Here is a 21,526-nt window from a genome sequence, read left to right as displayed (position 1 = left end):
TCAATTCATTCTGTCAAATTTAACTTTTTTGGAGAGTCTCAAATAACCTCCAGGATGATATACAAACATGGGAGTAACTATGAGCTATTTTCACTGAGCACACAGCAATCCGGCATCAGCTGAGCCAGCCCAACAGTATCCACCAGGCAAACACTTGAAGCTAAGTTCAAGCAGAACCGCCTCTCTAGAAATCTCCACACAGACCCACAGGCAACCCAGTGACTGACAGGCTGAAAGGCAGGAATGAGAGACTGGAAGGCTTGAAAGTGCCTGACTGGATTCCGGGAAGATGGTGGAGCAGGAATCACCAGGCATCTCTTACCACCTGACAACTGCAGGGGCAGAATCTGTCTGATGGAACTATTTTGGAATCTGGGGTCTGCTGAAGGTTTGCAACTTCCAGGGAAGAAGTGGACAGCAGCTGTGGTCAACTTCAGCTCTTAGCACGGTAGCAGCTACTCGTCCCCACCCCAGCTCCCCGGCAGGCAGCTGTGCACATGTTCCTGGAGGAGCCTGCACACAGCGTGTGGGAGCCAGGGTGGGCAAAAAGGGCTCCATCCTCAAATATCAGGGATCTGCCTTAAAAGTGCTCAAAAAAGTAAAGGAAGATGTGGAGAAAGTACAGAAAACGATGTATGAACAAAATGGAAATATCAATAAAGAGGTAAAAAACCTCAATAGAAATTCTGGAACTGAAAAGTACAATAAATGAAATGAAAAATTCACTAGGAGGAGTCAAAGGCAGATCTGAACCAGAAGAAGGAATCTGTGAGCTTGAAGATAGGACAATGGGAATTATCGTGTCTGAGGAACAGAAAGAAAAAAGATTGAAGAAAAGTGCACAGAGCCTCAGGGACCTGTGGGCACCGTTGAGCAGCCCAGCATGTGCTTTGTGGGAGTCCTGGGAGGAGGAGAGAAAGGCGGAGGGAATATTCAAAGAAATGCCTGAAAACTCCCCAAAATTGGCAAAATGCATGAATATAAACATCCAGGAAGCTCAATAAACTCTAAAATGAACTCAAAGAGACACACACCAAGACACACTATAATCAAACTTTTTAAAGACAAAGATAAAGAGAGAGTCTTGAAAGCAGCAAGAGAGATGAAGTCATCACATTCAAGGGACCCTCACAGACTCTCAGCATGTTCCCATCAGAAACTTTGGATCCAGGAGGCAGTGGGCCCATGGAGTCCAAGTGCTGAAAGAAAAAACTGTCACCTGAGAATCCTACATTGGCAAAACTGATTTTCAAAAGTGAGGGAGACATTAAGACAGTCCCAGATGAAAAAGAGCTGAGAGAGTCTGTTAGCACTAGAGCTGCCCTGCAAGAAATGCACACGGGCCTCCCGCAGGTGAAATGAAAGGACACCAGACAATGACTCGAAGCCAGACGGAGAAACACAGATCTGAATAAAGGAAAAGACATGGGCAGTTATAAAAGCTGGTATTACTGTAACAATGGTTTGTAACTGCACTTTTTGTTTCTATATAATTTGAGAGACTAATACATCTAAAGGAAAATTTAAAGGAAAAAATTATTAATCTGAAAGCTAGCATTATTCTAACTTTGGTTTGTAACTTCAAATCTTGTTTACTACATAGCTTAAAAGACTAATGCACTTACAAGAATTATTAGTTTATATTTTTGGGCACACAATGTATAAAGATGTAATTTTGTGACATCAACAAGTGAAAAGGGTTGCAATGGAGCCATAAAGGAGCAGAGGTTTTGTATGTTATTGAAATTAAGCACAAATTTAAATTATAGTGTTATAACGTTAGGATGCTAAATGTAACCCCCATGGTAACCACAAAGAAAATAGCTATAAAGTATACACAAAAGAAAATGAGAAAGGAAGTTAAACAGTTCACTACATAAAATCAAGTTAACACAATAGAAGACAGGAATGCAGGAAATGAGGGACAAAAAGCTTTAGGGCATATAGAAAACAAACAGCACAATGACAGAAGTCAGTCCCTCCTCATCAGTAATTACTTTCAACGTAAATGGATTAAACTCTCCAAGCAACAGGCAGAGATCGACAGAACAGATGAAAACACAGGATCCAGCTACATGCTGTCTACAAGAGACACACTTGAGATCCAAAGACACAAACAGGCTGAAAGTGAAAGGATGGAGAAAGATACTCCATGCAAATAGTAACCAGAAGCAAGCAGGCGTGGCTACACTAATATCACACAAAATGCTTTAAATCAAAAAAGTTACACACGACAAAGGAGGATATTATATATTCATGAAAGGTTCAACAGAGCAATAACATATAATGATCATAAACATTTATGCACCTAAGGACAGACCATCAAAATATACAAAGAAAAATGGACAGAAGTGAAGGAGAATGAGACAGTTCTACAACAGTACTTGGACTTCAATGCCCCACCCTCAATAATGGAGATAAGGACCAGACAGAAGATAAGGAAGGAAACAGAGGACTTAACCCGATAAACCAACCAGATCTAAGAGACAGACACAGACACTCCGCCCAACAACAGCACACACAGTCTTCTCAAGGGCACATGGGACACTTTCCAGGATAGACCATATGTTAGACCACAAATTAAGTCTCAATAGACTTAAAAAGATAGATATCACACAAATTATCTTCTCTGACCACAACGGGATGAAGTTACAAGTCAATAACATAAAGAAAACTGGAAAATTCACAAAAATGTAGAAACTAAAAAACACACTTTTAAACAACTAATTGATCATAGAAGAAATCACAGGGAAATTAGAAAATACTTAGAGACAAATGAAAAGGAAAACACAGCACACCAAAACTTATGGGAAGCAGCAAAAGAAGTGCTAAGGGGAAATTTACAGCTATAAATGCTTGCATTAGAAACCAAGGAAGGGCTGGCCCGGTGGCAGAGTGGTTAAATTTGTACATTCCACTTTGGCGGCCCAGGGTTCACCAGTTCCGATCCCAGGTGCGGATATGGCACTGCTTATCAAGCCATGCTGTGACAGGCGTCCCACATATAAAGTGGAGGAAGATGGGCACGGATGTTAGCTCAGGGCCAGTCTTCCTCAGCAAAAAGAGGAGGATTGGCAGCAGATGTTAGCTCAGGGCTAATCTTCCTCAAAAAAATAAAAAAATAAATAAACAAAGCCAAGGAAGATCTCAAATCAACAACCTAACTTCCTCTTAAGGAACTAGAAAAATAAGAACAAACTAACTCAAAGCTAGCAGAAGGAAGGAAATAATAAAGATTAGGGCAGAAAAACAGGAAATGGAGGATAGAAAATAGGAGAGAAGATCAATTAAACAAAAAATTGGCTCTTCAAAAAAAATCAACAAAGTTGACAAACCTTTAGCTAAATGGACAAAGAAAAAAAGAGAGAAGACTCAAATTACTAAAATCAGACATGAAAGTGGGAACACTACTACTGATTCTACAGAAATAAAAAGGATTATAAGAGAGTACTATGAACAATTTTATACCAACGAATGGGATAAATATACAAATTCCTGGAAACACAAAGCGTTATCAAGACTGAATCATGAAGAAATACACCATCTGAATAGACCTATAACTAGTAGGGAGATTGAACAACTAACAAAAATATCCCACAAAAGAAGAGCCCTGGATCTGATGATGGCTTCACTGGTGAATTCTACCAAACATTTAAAGAAGAACTAGTACCAACCCTTCTCAAACTTTTCCCAAAATTGAAGAGGAAGGAACACCTCCCAACTCAACCTACGAGGCCAGCATAACCCTGATACCAAAGCCAGACAAAGACACAACAAGAGAAAAAACATTACAGGCCAACATCCCTTATGAACATTGATGCAAAAATACTCAACAAAATACAGTCATGTGCCAGGTAGTGACGTTTTGGCCAACGACAGACTGCACACACAATGTTGGTCCCATAGGTTAGCACCACAGAGCCTGGGCGTGTAGCAGGCTGTGCCGTCTGGGTCTGGGTGAGTGCACTCTGTGATTAGACAGTAACTGCTGGACCCCGTCCAAGCCCAATAGGGAAGAGCACAGCCAACCCACCCTGGACAGCGACAGCCACATCAGGAGCCCGAACTCCGCCCTTCTGAGGCTACAAGGGGGCCCCTACGTGGTCAGTGGAGGCCATGAGGAGAGCCTGAATGCCCCCCATGCTGGGAGGTGTCAGAGGCCGGAGGTTCACATCTCCCAATGCCCGGGGTCGGCTGGAACTCCCCTCCCCACCAGCTGTAATGAGTCCTTTGGGTGGGCAAGTTAACAGTAAAAGGACAGAAAAAGACCACATAAACATCAGTCAGAAGAAGCCTTCCTAACCCCAGATAAAGTAGCTGCAGGCAGACAGACAGTGGGAGGGACACTGCACAGTGACAAACAGTTGATCCTTGAGAGAGCCCTGACAGGTGAGCTACAGCAGAGCTGCAAAATATGCGGAAGAAAACTAACAGAACTAAAAAAACAAGCAGAAAACCCTGAAAGAGCTGAAAGGAGAAACAGACAAACCCATAATTTTACTTGGAGACATCAACCCTCGCTCTCCACAATGGAAGAGCAAATTCACAGAAAATCAGCAACACAGAGGAACTCAGGAGTACAGTCAACCAACAAACAGGGCCTAGCGGAGGCTCCAAGAACAGCCAGCAACAGCGGACCGCACACTCTTTTCAAGTGCCCTTGAGACGAACGCCAAGACAGACTGTTTCCTGGGCCATGCAACAAACCTCAACAAATCCTGAGACGCTGAAACCACACCGAGTGTGTCCTCTGACAGTAGGTGTCTGATGCTGAGATCACACTAGAAAGCAAGGCCAGAGACGTCACAGGAAACCCTCCAAACACTCGGAAACAACCAACACACTCTGAAGTAATCTACAGGTCAGAGAGGAGGTCTCCAAGGAAAAACAGCACAGGGAAGGCCAGGGATGCTGCTGAGTTGGGCTCAGAGGGGGCTGCATCGCAGCAAAGGTGGTCAAAGAGCAGGTCTCAAGTCAGTAATCGAGGCCCCACACCTCAAAAACCTAGGCAAAGAGCAAAATAAGCCCAAGAGAGACAGAAGGAAGGAAATAATAAAGATAAGAAGTGATTCAACGACGCTGGAAATAGAAACAGCAGAGAAAATCAATGAAACTAACAGCTGGGTCTCCCTGCCAGTGTCTGATGGGGGCGCTCTCGCCCTGCCACCTGTGGCCCTTGGTGCTTGGTGGTCCCCATTCCCAGGCCCTCTGGGCTTGCTCTCCGCCCCCCGAGTCAGCCTGATCTCCTCCCCTCTACGCTGCACTCTCACGACGCATCAGGACTCCCTGTCACGCCAAGTGCAGATGCCCGCCACAGGTCTTCTCCTCCCTGGAGTGGATTCTGTGGGCATCAGGGCGTTCCCTCCACAGCGAGCTCTCTTCTCGTCTAAGGGGCTCCGGCCGACAACTTCCATGCTTGAACGTTTTTTGTAGGGTCCACGTTATTCTTTGCGAACATGTCTGAATGTGTGCCCAGAGTAAGAGCCCAGAACCGTGAGGTCTGGGCCTTCTCAGACCCTAACTGAGAGGACAGGGTGAGGGAGCCTTGTCTACCCACCTGACAACAATATGAAATGCAATCCCAGCCACGTGCACATTTATTTTTTATGCTGAGGAAGATTCACCCTGAGCTAACATCTGTTGCCAGCCTTCTATTTTCCATGTGGGTCGCCACCACAGCATGGCTGACAAGTGGTGTAGGTCCGCGCCCGGGATCCGGGGCCATGAATCCAGGCTGCTGAAGCAGAGCACATGAACTTAACCATTACGCCACAGGGCCGGCCCCCAAGTCCACATTTTAATGTTTTTTAATGGTGTTGAATTGCTAACATCTGGTAAGTTGCCAGAAAACATGATCATTTATCATCTCCACTTATTTCCTGAGTGACAGAGCTACCACTTTGTCACCATCTGACCTGTGAACAAATGCTGTGACTCTTCGCCTGTATTCTTCCTTCTGAGATGAAGGCAGGCACGCCAGCTCTGCCCTCCCCACAGCTCAGCCCCGGGCCCTTGAGCCACATGGTCAGGCCGGCACTGAGACAGCCACACCAATAAGTCACTGCATCCTGGGATGCAGGACTGTGAGCGTCTTCCAGCGGTCCCAGCTCCGCACCCTGGAATGCCCTCACTCTGGGAAGGAGGCAGCAGACTGGGGTGTCTGCGTGTGGAAGCTGCACCGAGCTGACCTGCGTCCCCACCCGTGGGGCCTCCGAAGGGCTCCTCGTCTCAGTGGACAGTTCTGGAATTGGATTCTTTGAGGGAGGTGAAAGGATGGTAGGAAGGCCGGGGCGCTGCGTCCTCTCAGGAGGTGAATTATCCGTGTCTTCAGGGCCTGGAGCTGTGGCTGGTGCTCGCGGTCAAGGACGAGCAAGTGTTTCAGGGAAATGGAGATCTTCCAGTCTGTCTGCCGTCCAGCAATTCACACAGAGAGACAGCACCTTTCTCATATTTACCCAACTATACGTCAGAAAGTTACGAGAACAAAACCAGTCTTGGCCTTCAAATACACTACAATTCTTTTGTTCAAAACACTATTAATTCCATCCAGAAAGCATATCAGCATGGAGGCGGCAGTTTCTGATTTCCTTAATCATCCTGACTTTTTTGTACACAATTTTGGTTTTGACACTTTTCCTTGAACATGTTGTTATTATACACTGTAGTTTTTTGACATTAAGATTATTAATCTGTTTTAAATGGTAGTAAAATATTCTAGTGGTACCAGATAAATATTTGAAACTGAATGTTGGTCTTAATTATTAAACTAAATGCATATACTGACACATACCTCTCCTCTCCATTAGAATCTAAAGACTTTAACAAATTTATTGTAAGCAATTAATTACAACCTCCTTGTTCAGGGCATGACCCCGGAACCACCCTCCCATGATGAGATTTAATTAGTCACCAGATAAGAAAACATACAACTGCTCAGTGGCAGTTATTTAAAAACAAAATATTTTCAATTTTCTGCTAAATGTCCTCAGTGGAGCGGATCAGACAAGTAGGGGAGAAGCTGGAGTGTTTCAGCCTATTCCTGCCTCCTACACCGCCCCTGGTGGCTCTGTCTCCTGCACACCGTCTCCCGTGCACACCTTTGCAGTCCAGGAGCAGCACTGGGGTTGAGCGCACGGCCAGAGGGGCGGCAGCGGCAGCAGGCGAGTCCTGACCACGCTGCGGCCAGACCAGCTCTGGGGTTGTTCCCTGCAGCACCTCATTTACCTTCTCCGGCTCCCTCGAGGGGCATGGCACCGCGGAGTGCAGAGGGCGCACTGGGGTCCCTCCTCTGCACCAGGCGGCCTCCTTTCTTTAGGGACCTGATGATGGCAAACCCCATAAGGCCCAACACACCAGGGCCCTAACATTTGACCTTGATCACGTGGCTAAAATCCAACACCCAGTGCTGACCCTGACCCTGCGTCCAGCTGCTCTGGCTCATTTAACGGCGCCTCCAAGGGAGTTTTAGCAAATCTTAAAGGTGACCCAAAGTGTCAACACCTAATAAGGATGCTTATTGCTTTTCAGGACGACACTGGTCAATCAAAACGAAGGAAGTGGGCAGCCACTGCTGGGACCTCTTGGACCTCACGGGCTGTCAGGGAGCAGAGGACACCCTGTCCCTGGAGTGCCTTGTCTACTGGGAAACACACGCATGTGTACACGAGTGTAAGCAGGACGACATGTGGGGAGGCTGGGACAGGGCAGTGAGCACAGACCAGAGGCCCAAGAAGTGCCCCGTGGAGGTGGCGGGATAGGGCCTGCCTGGAGCCTCCATGGTGGGCAGACATGGCTGGGCAGTGAGCCATGGCTTGGCCACATCCCAGACAGATGTGGGGTGGGACAGGCGGACGCTGGGAGAAGGCGCCTTGCTCCTCTCATCTGAGGCGAGCCCCCACTCTGGGAGAGAGGTGTCTCAGATCCCTGAAACCACGTTTGCATTGGTCAGGGTCCCCAGAGACACAGAATCAAGAGGACGTGTGTGTCTGTATAGACATAAATACAGACACATTTATTACACACCGGCTCATGCAATGATGGAGGCCAGCAAGTCCCTTGATCTACCACCTGCAAGCTGGAGACCCAGGAGAGCCGGTGGTAAACTGAGTCCAAAAGCCCAAGAACCAGGAGCACTGATGTCTGAGGCAGGAGATGGCTGTCCCAGCCCAGGCACCACGAGAGACTCTCCCTTCCTGCACCTTTTTCTTCTATGCAGGCCACAACGGATTGGACGAGGCCCGCCCACACTGATCTCCTGATTCGAGTGCTAATCTCTTGCAGAAACGCCCTCACAGGCACGCATAGAACTGATGTTCTGCTGCTCTCTGGGCGTCCCTGGCCTGGTCAAGACGGCACACACTTAGCCACCACGAGCTTCCTCCAGGCTCAGGGGCTCCTGTCCTCCTTTCTCAGGGTGTGAGGCTGCTCTGGGACGTGCAGTGAGAGGTGAGGAGAACATGACCCAGGATGAGTGTGTGCAGGGGATTTTCGAGGACCTGCTTTTTTTTCTGGCGAGGAGGATTGGTCCTGAGCTACTTGTTGCCAGTCTTCCTCTTTTTGCTTGAGGAAGATTGTTGCTGAGCTAACATCTGTGCCATCTTCCTCTATTTTGTATGTGGGACGCCACCACAGCGTGGCTTGATGAGTGGTGTGCAGGTCTGCGCCTGGGATCTGAACCTGTGAATCCTGGGCTGCTAAAGTGGAGCACATGAACCACTACGCCACCGGGCTGGCCAAAGGACCTGCTTTTGAGTGGAGTGAAGCAGTGCCCTTCACAGACCCTGGGGCTTATGCAAGGCTGATTCTGATCCCTGGGTCTAGGGTGCAGCCTGAGAGCCCTCAGGGTGGCTGATGCTGTTGGTTCAAAGACTGACTGGAATAACGAGGCCCATGGGCTAAGGAACACACACCTTACCCCCAGCAACAGCTGTTCCAAGCAGACTTGGAGGAGCCTCTGGGCCTCGGGCAGAGCAGCTGGTGCAGAGGCAGACTTGTCCCCTCGCGAGGGGAGGGAGAGGGAATGTGCGATTCTGGCCCTTTCTGCCCTTGAAGAGGGGGCTGGCCTGGGGCTTCACCTGGGCCCAGGCATGTGTGGTGAGGAAGCCCTCCCACGTCCAGGTGCACAGCTCCCTCCTCGCCCAGGATGGACGCCCCAGCACTGCCAGCTCCCGTCTGCCCTGGAGCCACGCTCACTGGAGACTTGAGCTGCGGCTGCCACGCTGCAGAGTTTCAGACAACAACCATTTCTCTGTCACTGCTTCTATAGAAACCACTGCACATGGACCTCATTAGTCAAACATTCCCAACTATCTGAAAAACAAAATTTGTTCTAAAGAATGTCCCATTCCTAAGATTCCAACTTTGGTTCTTTTTTTAAAAAATTTTTTATTGAGTTAACGATAGGTTACAATCTTGTGAAATTTCAGTGGTATATTATTGTCTGTCAGTTGTGTTGTAGGTGCAACCCTTCGCCCTTTGTGCCCACCCCCCCCCCCCCCCCCCTTTCCCCTGGTAGCCACTAATCTGTTCTCTTTGTCCACAGGTTTAAATTCCTCATATGAGTGGAGTCATAGAGAGATTGTCCTTTTCTATCTGGCTTATTTCACTTAACATAATTCTCTCAAGGTCCACCCATGTTGTTGCAAATGGGACGATTTTGTTATTTTTTATGGCTGAGTAGTATTCCGTTGTATATATATATATACCACGTCTTCTTTATCCATTCATCTGTCGATGGGCACTTAGGTTGCTTCCATGTCTTGGCTATTGTAAATAATGCTGCAATAAACATTGGGGTGCATAGGACTTTTGGAATTGCTGACTTCAAGCTCCCTGGATAGATACCCAGAAGTGGAATAGCTGGATTGTATGGTAGTTCCATTTTTAATTTTTTGAGGAATCTCCATACTGTTTTCCATAGTGGCTGCACCAGTTTGCATTCCCACCAGCAGTGTATGAGGGTTCCTTTTTCTCCACAACCTCTCCAACATTTGTTACTATTTGTTTCAGTTATTTTTGCCATTCTAATGGGTGTAAGGTGATATCTTAGTGTAGTTTTGATTTGCATTTCCCTGATGATCAGCAATGATGAACATCTTTTCATGTGCCTATTGGCCATCCATATATCTTCTTTGGAGAAATGTCTGTTCTTGTCTCCTGCCCATTTTTTGATCGGGTTAATTTTTTGTTGTTGAGTTGTGTGAGTTCTTTATATATTATGGATATTAAGCCTTTGTCGGATGTATTACTTGCAAATATTTTTTCCCAGTTAGTGGGTTGTTTTTTTGTTTCACTCCTGTTTTCATTTGCCTTGAAGAAGCTCTTTAGTCTGATGAAGTCCCATTTGTTTATTCTTTCTATTGTTTCCCTTGTCTGAGAAGACATGATGTCTGAAAAGATCCTTTTAATACTGATGTCAAAGAGTGTACTGCCTACATTTTCTTCTAGAAGTCTTATGGTTTCAGGTCTCAGCTTTAGGTCTTTGATCCATTTTGAGTTTATTTTGGTGAATGGTGAAAAAGAATGGCCAATTTTCATTCTTTTACATGTGGCTTTCCAGTTTTCCCAGCACCATTTGTTGAAAAGACTTTCTTTTCTCCATTGTATGCCCTCAGTTCCTTTGTTGAAGATTAGCTGTCCATAGATGTGTGGTTTTATTTCTGGGCTTTCAATTCTGTTCCATTGATCTGTGCATCTGTTTTTGTACCAGTACCAAGCTGTTTTGATTACTGTAGCTTTGTAGTATGTTTTGAAGTCAGGGATTGTGATGCCTCCAGCTGTGTTCTTTTTTCTCAGGATTGCTTTAGCAATTTGGGGTCTTTTGTTGCCCCATGTGAATTTTAGGATTCCTTGTTCTATTTCTGTAAAGAATGTCATTGGGATTCTGATTGGGATAGCGTTGAATCTGTAGATTGCTTTAGGTAGAATGGACATTTTAACTATGTTTATTCTTCCAATCCATGTGCAAGAAATGTCTTTCCATCTCCTTATGTCGTCATCCAATTCTTTCAGAAAAGCCTTGTAATTTTCATTGTATAGGTCTTTCACTTCCTTAGTTAAATTCACTCCAAGTTATTTTTTTCTTTTTTTGTGATTGTGAATGGTATTGTGTTCTTGAGGTCTTTTTCTGTTAGTTCGTTATTAGAGTATAGAAATGCTACTGATTTATGCAAATTGATTTTATACCCTGCAACTTTGCTGTAGTTGTTGATTACTTCTAAAAGTTTTCCAATGGATTCTTTGGGGTTTTCTATATAAGATCATGTTATCTGCAAACAGCGAGAGTTTCACTTCTGCCCCCCATTTGGATTCCTTTTATTCCTTTTTCTTGCCTGATTGCTCTGGCCAGGACCTCCAGTACTATGTTAAATAAGAGTGGTGATAGAAGGCATCCTTGTCTCGTTCCTGTTTTCAGGGGGATGGCGCTCAGTTTTTGCCCATTGAGTATGATGTTGGCTGTGGGTTTGTCACATATGGCCTTTGTTATGTTGAGGTAATTTCCTTCTATCCCCATTTTGTTCAGAGTTTTTATCATAAATGCTGTTGGATCTTGTCAAATGCTTTGTCTGCATCTATTGAGATGATCATGTGGTTTTTATTCCTCAGTTTGTTGATGTGGTGTATCACGTTGATTGATTTGCAGATGTTGAACCATCCCTGTGTCCCTGGTATGAATCCCACTTGATCACCATGTCTGATCGTTTTGGTGTATTGCTGAATTTGAGTTGCCAAAATTTTGTTGAGAATTTTTGCATCTATGTTCATCAGTGATATTGGCCTGTAGTTCTCCTTTTTCATGGTGTCCTTGTCAGGCTTTGGTATCAGCGTGTTGTTGGCCTCGTAGAACGTGTTAGGAAGTGTTCCATCCTCCCTAATTTTTTGGAATAGCTTGAAAAGGATAGGTATTAAATCCTCTCTGAAACTTTGGTAGAATTCCCCAGGAAAGCCATCCGGTCCTGGGGTTTTGTTCTTTGGGATGTGTTTGATTGCTGTTTCAATCTCTTTCCTTGTGATTGGTCTGTTCAAATTGTCTGCTTCTTCTTGAGTGAGCTTTGGGAGATTGTAGGAGTCCAAGAATTTACCCATTTCCTCTAGGTTATCCATTTTGCTGGCATATAGTTTTTTGTAGTATTCTCTTATAATCCATTGTATTTCTGCAGAGTCTGTTGTTATTTCTCCTCTTTCATTTCTGGTTTTGTTTATTTGAGCTTTCTCTCTTTTTTCCTTGTAAGTCTGGCTAGGGGTTTGTCAATTTTATTTATCTTCTCAAAAAACCAGCTCTTTGTTTCATCGATCCTTTCTACTGCCTTTTTTCTTTCAATAGCATTTATTTCTGCTCTGATTTTTATTATTTCTCTCCTTCTGCTGACTTTGGGCTTTGTTTGTTCGTCTTTCTCTAATTCAGTTAGGTGTAGTTTAAGATTGCTGATTTGGGATTTTTCTTGTTTGTTAAGATGTGCCTAAATTGCGATGAATTTTCCTCTTAATACAGCTTTTGCTGCATCCCATATGAGTTGGTATGGCATGTTATCATTTTCATTTGCCTCCAGGTACTTTTTGATTTCTTCCTTAATTTCTTCAATGATCCATTCCTTGTTCAATAGCGTATTGTTTAGTCTCCACATCCTTGTGCTTTTCTCAGCTTTTTTCTTGTAATTAATTTCTAGCTTTACAGCATTATGATCGGAGAAGATGCTTGTTATTATTTCAATTTTTTTAAATGTGTAGAGGCTTGCCTTGTTTCCCAACATATGGTCTATCCTTGAGAATGTCCCATGTGCACTTGAGAAGAATGTGTCTTCTGCTGTTTTTGGATGAAGTGTTCTATAAATGTCTATTAAGTCCAACTGTTTTAGCTTTTCGTTCAGCTCCACTGTTTCTTTGTTGATTTTCTGTCTGGATCATCTGTACATTGATGTGAGTGGGGTGTTGAGGTCCCCTACTTTTATTGTGTTATTTTTGATATCTTCTTTTAGGTTTGTTAATAGTTGCTTTATGAACTTGGGTGCTCCTGTGTTAGGTGCATAGATATTTATAAACATTATTTCTTCTTGAAGAAGTGTCCCTTTGATCATTACATATTGGCCCTCTGTGTCTCTCTTTACCTGCCTTATCTTGAAGTCTGTTTTGCCTGATATAAGTATTGCGACACCTGCTTTCTTTTGTTTGCTATTAGCTTGGAGTATTGTCTTCCACCCCTTCACTTTGAGCCTGTGTTTGTCCTTGGAGCTGAGGTGTGTTTCCTGGAGGCAACAAATTGTTGGATCTTGTTCTTTAATCCATTTTGCCACTCTGTGTCTTTTTATGGGGGTGTTCAGTCCGTTCACATTGAGGGTGAGTGTTGATGCATGAGGGCTTACTGCTATCATTCTGTTGCTCGTTTTCCGGTTTTCCTGTGTTTCCTGTGTTTCTCGTCCTGTGTGTTTTAGCCTGCCCATTGACTTCTGCAATTTCTTATGCTGGGTTTCTTAGATTTTTCCTTATTTATGTTTTATGTCTCTCTTCTGTTTTTCAGTTTGGTGGCTACTCTGAGGTTTGTATTCAGAATCTCGTGTATAACATAGTCCATTTTCTGGTGGGCTCTTACTTCCTTAGCCTACACTGTTTCAGTCCCTTTCCTCCTCCCCTCCTAAATTATTATTTTCATCTCTTATTCCAACTTGTGTTGTGAGTTTGTGGTTAGAGCAATAAGCTTGTCTTTCCTTTGGTGATTTCTTTCCCTTTATCCTAATGCTATAGTTGAATATTTGCTATCCTATTCAGATTCTATCTGTTTGTCTCCCTACTCTGTGTTTTGTGACCCCTTACTCCTTTTTTCTTTTTTCAGGTATGAGAGCCTTGTTGAGGATTTCTTGTAGTGGGGGTTGTGTGACTACGAAGTCCCTCAGCTTTTGTTTGTCTGGAAAAGATTTAATTTCTCCTTCATATCTGAAGGATACTTTTGCTGGACAGAGTATTCTTGGCTGAAGATTTTTATCCTTTAAAGTTTTGAAAATGTCACTCCAACATCTCCTAGCTTGTAAGGTTTCTGTAGAGAAATCTGCTGAAAGTCTGATGGGGGTTCCTTTGTAGGTTATTTTCTTCTGCCTTGCTGCCCTGAATATTCTTTCTTTGTCCTTCATTTTTGCCATTTTTACTACTATGTGCCTTGCCGTAGGTCTTTGTACATTGACAAATCTAGGAGATCTGAAAGCTTCCTCCACACACATTTCTCTCTCAATCCGTAGATTTGGGAAGTTCTCTTCTATTATTTTGTTGAGCACCCTATCTGCTCCATTTTCCTTTTCCACGCCCTCAGGAATTCTGATGATTCTTAAGTTGCATTTTCTCATTGAGTCATCTATTTCTCTGAGATTTTCTTCAGTTTTTTTAATTCTTAGTTCTCTTTCTTCCTCTGTCTGGAGGCTTTCAGCCTGTCTATCTTCGATTATGCTAATTTGCTCCTCTATGGTGTCTACACGGGCATTCAGGGAATCCATATTCTGTTTTATCTGATCCATTGTATTTTTCATCTCTAGTATTTCTAATTGATTCTCCTTTATAATTTCAATCTCTTTTGTGAAGTAACTCCAGAACTCGTTGACTTGTTTTTCTATATTTCCCTTTACCTCATTGAATATTTTAAGGATAGCTATTTTGAACTCCTCTTCACTTAGTTTACCCATTTCCAAGCCCTCAGGAGCTACTTCTGTATTTTTATTGTTTTCCTTTTGGACTGGAGCTTTTATAAATTGCTGGATGGTAGAGGAGCGGTTTTTGCACATGATGCTATTATTCAGCTGCAGTTACAGCCTGTCGCCACTAGATGGGGGTCGAGAGGCTTGTTTTCTGAGCCCTGTGCCTTCAGCCAAGATGGCGGCGCCCAGCGTGGGTTGGGGGAGAAGGGGCACTTTCACTCACTCTGACCCAGACTGGATCAGCTCTCGCTTTCTGGTCTCCTGGGGCCCTGTCTTGCTGGGGCTCCCCCACGCGAAAGCTTTCCCCTGTTAGAGGGCTTTGCTGCACCGGAGGCGGGCATCCTGGAGGATCCCCCGACACGTGGCCCCTCCCCTGCTCCTTCCCGCGTCCGCGCAGTGATCCCAGTATCTAGGGGAGGGAGCGAAGTTCTCTCCTACCCGGTTCCAGCTCCTCTGAGGGTGGCTCCAGCCTCTCCGCCCTCCGTCGTTTGGATGCTGTGGGTCTCTGACGATTTCTGTTATTAGGATTGTTTCTTTGGTTGGAAAGCAGTTGCTCTTTTTGGTTGTACTTTGGAGGGGAGAGAGTCCTGGGTGAGCTCACGCCGCCATGTTGCTGACGTCCCAACTTTGGTTCTTAAAATGTCTTTTTAGAAGAACTAAATCGTCACAGCTTCTTTATCAAGCGATATGTTAAATCTTGGATTTTCCACCAAGTAAACAATGAAGAGAGGCCCATATGTTTTAGGCAAATGTCCACCCACCATCTCCCCCTATCCTGTTACACATTTTCACTCAAATTAAATTATATTTTCTTCTCTACTCCTACTTTCAGATATGCTCAACAGCAGGAGAAAGAGAAGTTGCAGGCCAGTGTGCATGCTGGGCTCCCTCCTTGCCTCTCTTTCTCAGCTGAGCTCACGTCGGATGGGTTCTGTCCAGGAGGATGGCACCAAAAACCGTGAAAGAACAGGTATGCCAGCTCCCCAGCTGGCTCAGAGTCAGGAACCGCATTAACCCGGCTCAAACACGTTCACACACACAGTACAAAGGAGACTCCTTTGTAAGAAAACGCTTCCTACAGTCATCTCTAGTTTGATAGGACCAGCTGACTGGCTGCAAATGATGGATGCAGACTCGTCCCTCTCACAGTGGGAGCTTTCCCCCAGAACAGAGCTCCCAAGGGACACACCCACGCCTGCTGGGCCCTGTGGGGAAGGCATGCACCTCTGCTGGTCCAGCTTCCTGTGACCCGACGCTGCTCCGGGACGCAAGTGGAACAGTTTAATAAATTCACTTTGGCTAACAGTTCTCCGCTGGGAAGAAGTTTAACACGTTCATCGAGGTGGGAGGAATTATATAGCTGTCTAAGAATTCCCGATGAAAGGTTAGAAACGCTTTCGTCTTAACTGGCAGACAAGCAGATGCTTTCTCTTTTTGCAGTTGCTGTTACAGGAACATTATGACAAAAATAATCTGTTAAAGGCAGCCACCCAATCTGCTCGCCATTCTGTCACAAGACGCAGCTGACTTAGAAAGGCCTTCATTCCAGCACATGTAGAACTGCTCCCCAGACCCTGGGGGGCCTCGCAGATGCCAGCTCGCAGGTCAGGTTAGGTTATGCCTTGTCAGGAGCACCTGCCAGATCTCAGCATGTTAGAGAAGGGGGGGTCCTTTTCTATGCAATTGAAACATGTTCTGAAGTGCCTCTGGGCACCGAGTTAGGGACTGACCCTCACAGGGGAGGAGGGAGATCTGCCAGAAAATGCCAGAAGCAGAGGCAAGCTGGGGGAGGGGCCTGTGGGGGGGCACTATGACTTCAGGGGAGGGTGCTCTGGGAGGGGCACTTCAGAGGAGGGTCTCCAGTAGGAGGAAAAGGTAGGGAAAGGGCTGGGGCTGGGCAGAGGGAGTGAGGACAGCAGGAGCTTGACATGGCCAGAAGGTACTGGAGCCAGGAGAAGGTGCTGGAGCCAGGAGGTGCCAAGGCCAGCAGGTACTGGGGCCAGGAGAAGGTGCTGGGGCCAGGAGAAGGTACTGGAGCCAGGAGAAGCTGCTGGGGCCAGGAGAAGGTACTAGAGACCTGAGAAGGTACTGGAGGCAAGAGAAGGTGCCAGAGCCAGGAGAAGGTACTGGGCCTGGATGCAGGCCAGTCTGCAAGGGACCCTGAGCCTACTGTTCATCCACTGGCTTGGGGCCTCTCTGCTCCAGAGGCCGCAGGCCGTGTAGGTATTCTATTTCATGTGAATTTCGGGACCGGCACTTGGAAATCCACCTTTGAAAATAGACAAAGTTGCATAAAAGTAAATTTAAAATTGTTAAAGTTGAGACTTGTAAATTTGCAAAGTGTAGGCTCATGTAGGTATCCATGGTGATTTCCCACGTTATAAATATGCTAACTTGTGGATGGATAGCATTTGCTTTCAAGAAAATTACTTTTTGGCCATTCACTAGAAGCTTGATATTATATTTTAATTTTAATTTAAAAATTCATTGAAGATTTTTTTTAAATCTAGAAAACTAGTAAAAATGCTTTAAAAAAACAATCTCAGAATTCATAAAAATTAGATTCTTCACAAAAATTAATTCAAAATGGGCCACAGACCTAAATGTAAACACAAAACTATAAAATTCCTAGAAGATAATGGGAGAAATCTAGGTGACCCTGGGTTGGTAACAAGTTTTTAGATACAACACTGAAAGCATGACCCGTGAAAGGAAAAATGGAAAGTGAGATTTTGTTAAAATCAAAAACTTCTGCTCTGGAAAAGACTGGTTAGGAAAATGGAAAAAAGAAAAGGAATGCAAGCCATGGACTGGGAGAAAACACCTGCCAAACACACATCCAACAAAGGACCTTTATCCAAAACGTACAAAGAACCCTTAAACTCAACAACAAGAAAACAAACAACCGAATTAAAAAATGGGCCAAAGATCTTAACAGACATTTCACCAAAGAAGACACACAGATGTCGTCTCTGCACATGAAAAGATACTCCACATCATATGTCATCAGAGAAATGCAAACTGAAAGAATGGGACACTGCTACACACCTATGAGAATGGCCAAAGTCCAGAACACTGACAACCACACGCTGACAGGGATATGGAGCAACAGGAACTCTCACTCATTACTGGTGGCAATGCAAAATGGTGCAGCCACTTTGGAAGACAGTTTGGCAGTTTCTTATGTAACTCAACATAATCTTACCATAAGATCCAGCAATCACGTTCCCTGGCATTTACCCAAAGGAGCTGAAAACGTATGTCCACACAAAAACCTGCACATGGGTATTTCTGGCAGCTTTATTCATAACTGCCAAAACTTGAAGCAACCAAGATGTCCTTCAGTAGGTGAATGAACAAATAAACTGTGGTCCATCCAGACAATGGAGAATTATTCAGCAATAAAAAGAAATGACCCATTAAGTCATGAGAAGACATGGAGGAACCTCAAATGCACATTACTAAGTGAAAGAAGCCAGTTTGAAAAGGCTACATACTATGTGATTCCAACTAGATAACATCCTGGAAAAGACAAAACTATGGAGACAATAAAAAGATCAGTAGTTGCCAGGGGTGGGGGCAGGGGTGAGGGGTGAACAGGTGAGCACAGAGGAATTTTAGGGCAGTGAAACGACTCTGTATGATACTGTTACTGTGGATACATGTTGTTACAAAACCCACTGATCAGCACAACACCAAGAGTGAACCCTAATGTAAACTATGGGCTTTAGTTAATACTAATGTATCAATATTGGCTCATCAATTGTAACAAATGTACTTCATTAATATAAGAGGTTATTAATAGGAGAAATGGTGTGTGTGGGGGGTATATGGGAATTTTCTGTACTTGCTGCTCAATTTTTCTATAAACCTAAAACTACTCTAAAAAATAAAGTCTACTAATTTTAGAAAATGCCTTAAAAGCATAAAAGTCATTATATGGTTCATGGACAAAACAAACTATTCCCTTAGTATGACTAACCATTTTTGTTAAAAGAAAACTAGGTATTAATGGTTAAGAAGCTGTAGAACCAGCTACAAGAACTGCTTGGAGGTTTCCACAATGCGTGGCTTGCTCTCAAAGTGCCGTTTGTGGGTCAGGCCCGGCTGGCTGGACTGGCGAGCACCCAGCCACAAGACCCAAGAAGACAGCACAGGTTGGTCGGGCTCTCAGCCTCGCCAGAGCCTCAGGGGGCCTGTGCAGACCCTGGGCTGAGGAGGCCTTGGTTTGCCCTGGAGGCCGAGGGGTGGGCGGTCACTGCCTACCACCTGCCCACTCTGTGCCCACAGTTTCTCAGGCACAATTGTGCCCAGGACAGACAAAACCTCTACTTCATGGAGCCCACAGTCCAGCATCGGAGTCAGAGAAACAAGCAGTCAACAGCAATGTCCAACGAACGCGCTGGGAGAAAGCAGGGACAGGAGAGGCCCAGAGCTTCCACAGGTCAGCAGCAGTCTCGTGTGATGGGCGACGCAGGCAGAGGGGCACGCGCCACGTGGACAGCGATCCGGCAGGATGGCCTGGCACCCGGGCAGTGCCGAGAAACTGAGGACCACTTCAGTGCTTCAGGAATTGGCACCAAGTCAGGCTGTGTTCCTTCCTGAGTAATGCATGGCAGTCCTCTGGGGGGGCGAGGGAACACCGCAGGACAGATGAAACTGTGGGATGCAGAAGTCAGCCTGCACTTGCCACCTCGCTCCTACCCACAGTGAACTAACCGCCTAGTCTCCCTTCCGAGACGATCCGGACCCCTGAGAGGCAGCCGACAGCCCACCTCCCTCCTGTCTGCGGCCTCAGGGGGAGCATGGAAGGCTGCCGGCTGACCGCCTAACCTGGAAGAGGGACCGGGGATGAAGCACGTGACGCCGCTCGTTGCTGAAGAAGAGACGAGACACTCTTCCCACCTCTAGTGCCCAGTTTCTCCAGGACAAGTGGGAGGGACTCCGAGTGCAAAGACCTTGCTGAGCCCATTACCACCCAGTGCACCTCCCCAGTAAAAGCGAGGTGATGATACAGAGGCCTTAAGACACAGCCCGGCCTGGGACATGGACGGCCTGGCCTGCTGCGCTTCCCTCTGGCCGGTGGGTGTCAGGTGCACAAGGCCTCCCTGGGCGGCCTCTTCTCTGCTGACCTGTGGCCGCCCCTCTCGAGGTCAGTCCATGGTACCCCCAAGAAGGTCCCAGATGCTCGGGTTCACTCCTGACTTCATGTCGCCCAGCACTGTGCGCACTGTGCCTGGTCCTACCACAAACCTGGAGGGAACGCTCGCCTTTGTCATCCATTCCTCTACTGCATACAGGGGTCCCCACCTGCACAGGAAGGGCCTGAGCACGGAGCTGCCCTGAGCCCCCAGACGGGGCCCCTCAAGCGCAGGGACTGCTGTCTGTCACGGTGCCCCCACAGCAGCACACGGGCCTTGGCAAATACCTGTCCACTCACAGAGCCACAGACCTCCTTCACCAGTATCGGTCACGGAACGGTGGAGCAAGCTTAAACAATTAGTTTAAATTTGCAAAGACAGGAGCTGACTGAGAAGTCAAAGAAAGGTTGAACTTTACAAAATAGAGTAAGTGCTTGCCAAAATAACATAAACAAGGGTATTTAAAGTTGAAAGCTTATAACTGTAAAATATTTCTCTTTTGATTCCTGGCTGCCTGCTCAGCTCAGGTCTTAGGGATCTGCGTGAGGCCCAGTGGGTAAGATGCACCTGCCCTTAGGGGTTCGTGCTCCTGGGGACCCTTGTGGGGCTGACAGGGTGATAAAGCAGCAAACACGTGGCTGCAGGATGAGATAAGGGCCTAAGGGCACAGAGGACATGTCGCAGAGCAACCAGGGCTCCAGACCCTGCAGAGGGGGGGTGCTTCTTGGAGTTGAGGGGCTCTAGGCCCTGCAGATGGGATGCCTCTTGGGGACGAGGGGCTCCAGACCCTGCAGACGGGGGTCCTCTTGGGGAGGTGCCCAGGATGGCAGGTGCTGATTCCGGAAGCCTGAGGCCAGCCAGGCCGGTTCTCTCCTTCAGCTTCCCCCTTCCCGGGAACGTGGAGCTTCCTCCTGCCTGTGTTCACGTTGGTGCCTGGGGGGCCTCTCTAACTACCACCTGCTCTGGGTGACATGCCCCTGGCCCTGCTCGCCCCTCATGGTTGACCCCTGTACCTACTCCCAGGGAAGACCAGTGTGGCCAGTGAGGCCAGTGTGGAGAGGTGGAGACCAGGCCTCCCACCTGCATCAGGAGCCGGCAGTTGGGGAGAAAAGCTGCCCAGGCGACCAGCCTTGCTATTTATTGCGCAAATCCCCCAAAGCAGCACTGACTGGCGCTGTGTCTTGCTCAGCCTGGTGATTCTGCATCTCTAGGATCAATCATCCATCAACAATCTATGTCAAAGGACAGGGAGACGGGATTTGGGTTGGTGGCCTCAGGTGGGTTCCCCTGCTCCTAGGAGAGCTTCCTGTCCCCTGAGGGTGGAGGCGGGAGGCGAGGGGGGCACATGGCCCAGAAAAGCCCAGTCAGGGTGACACAGTGGCAGAAGGCAGGGCCAGGCCCATGAGGCATGGCCTCTTCCCGGGCACCAGAGCGACCTTCACACTGCCTCGTCCTCCCGCCCCCAGAGTGGGCCTCTGATGCCTGTGCTGCCACAGCCAGGTGCTCTGAGGTGGGCTCGGCACTGGTCCATGCTCTGACCACCCCCCAACCAAAGCCAATGGCGTGTGCACAGTCACAGCTTTCTCCCTAGTGTGGCTGGAAGCCTGGGTCTGAGCAGGCCAGCAGAGGTCAGGCATGGGGAGGGTGGAGTGAGCGGGGAGGGAAAGTGGGAGAGGAGGAGGGAGGGAGGGAGGGAGGGGAGGGGAGGGA

General features: G+C 46.6%; 1 protein-coding gene across 1 annotated transcript in view; it reads right to left on the bottom strand.

The window, feature by feature from the left end:
• The window catches only part of PARD6G (par-6 family cell polarity regulator gamma), a 101,248-nt gene that overhangs the window by 2,968 nt on the left and 76,754 nt on the right, over window positions 1–21,526 (bottom strand). The gene's annotated exons all lie outside the window — the stretch shown is intronic.

Source organism: Equus quagga, chromosome 9 (genome assembly GCF_021613505.1).
Source record: "Equus quagga isolate Etosha38 chromosome 9, UCLA_HA_Equagga_1.0, whole genome shotgun sequence".
Lineage (NCBI taxonomy): Eukaryota > Metazoa > Chordata > Mammalia > Perissodactyla > Equidae > Equus > Equus quagga.
The sequence above is the reverse complement of the archived record's forward strand: the minus strand, read 5'-3'. Positions and strand labels throughout refer to the sequence as shown.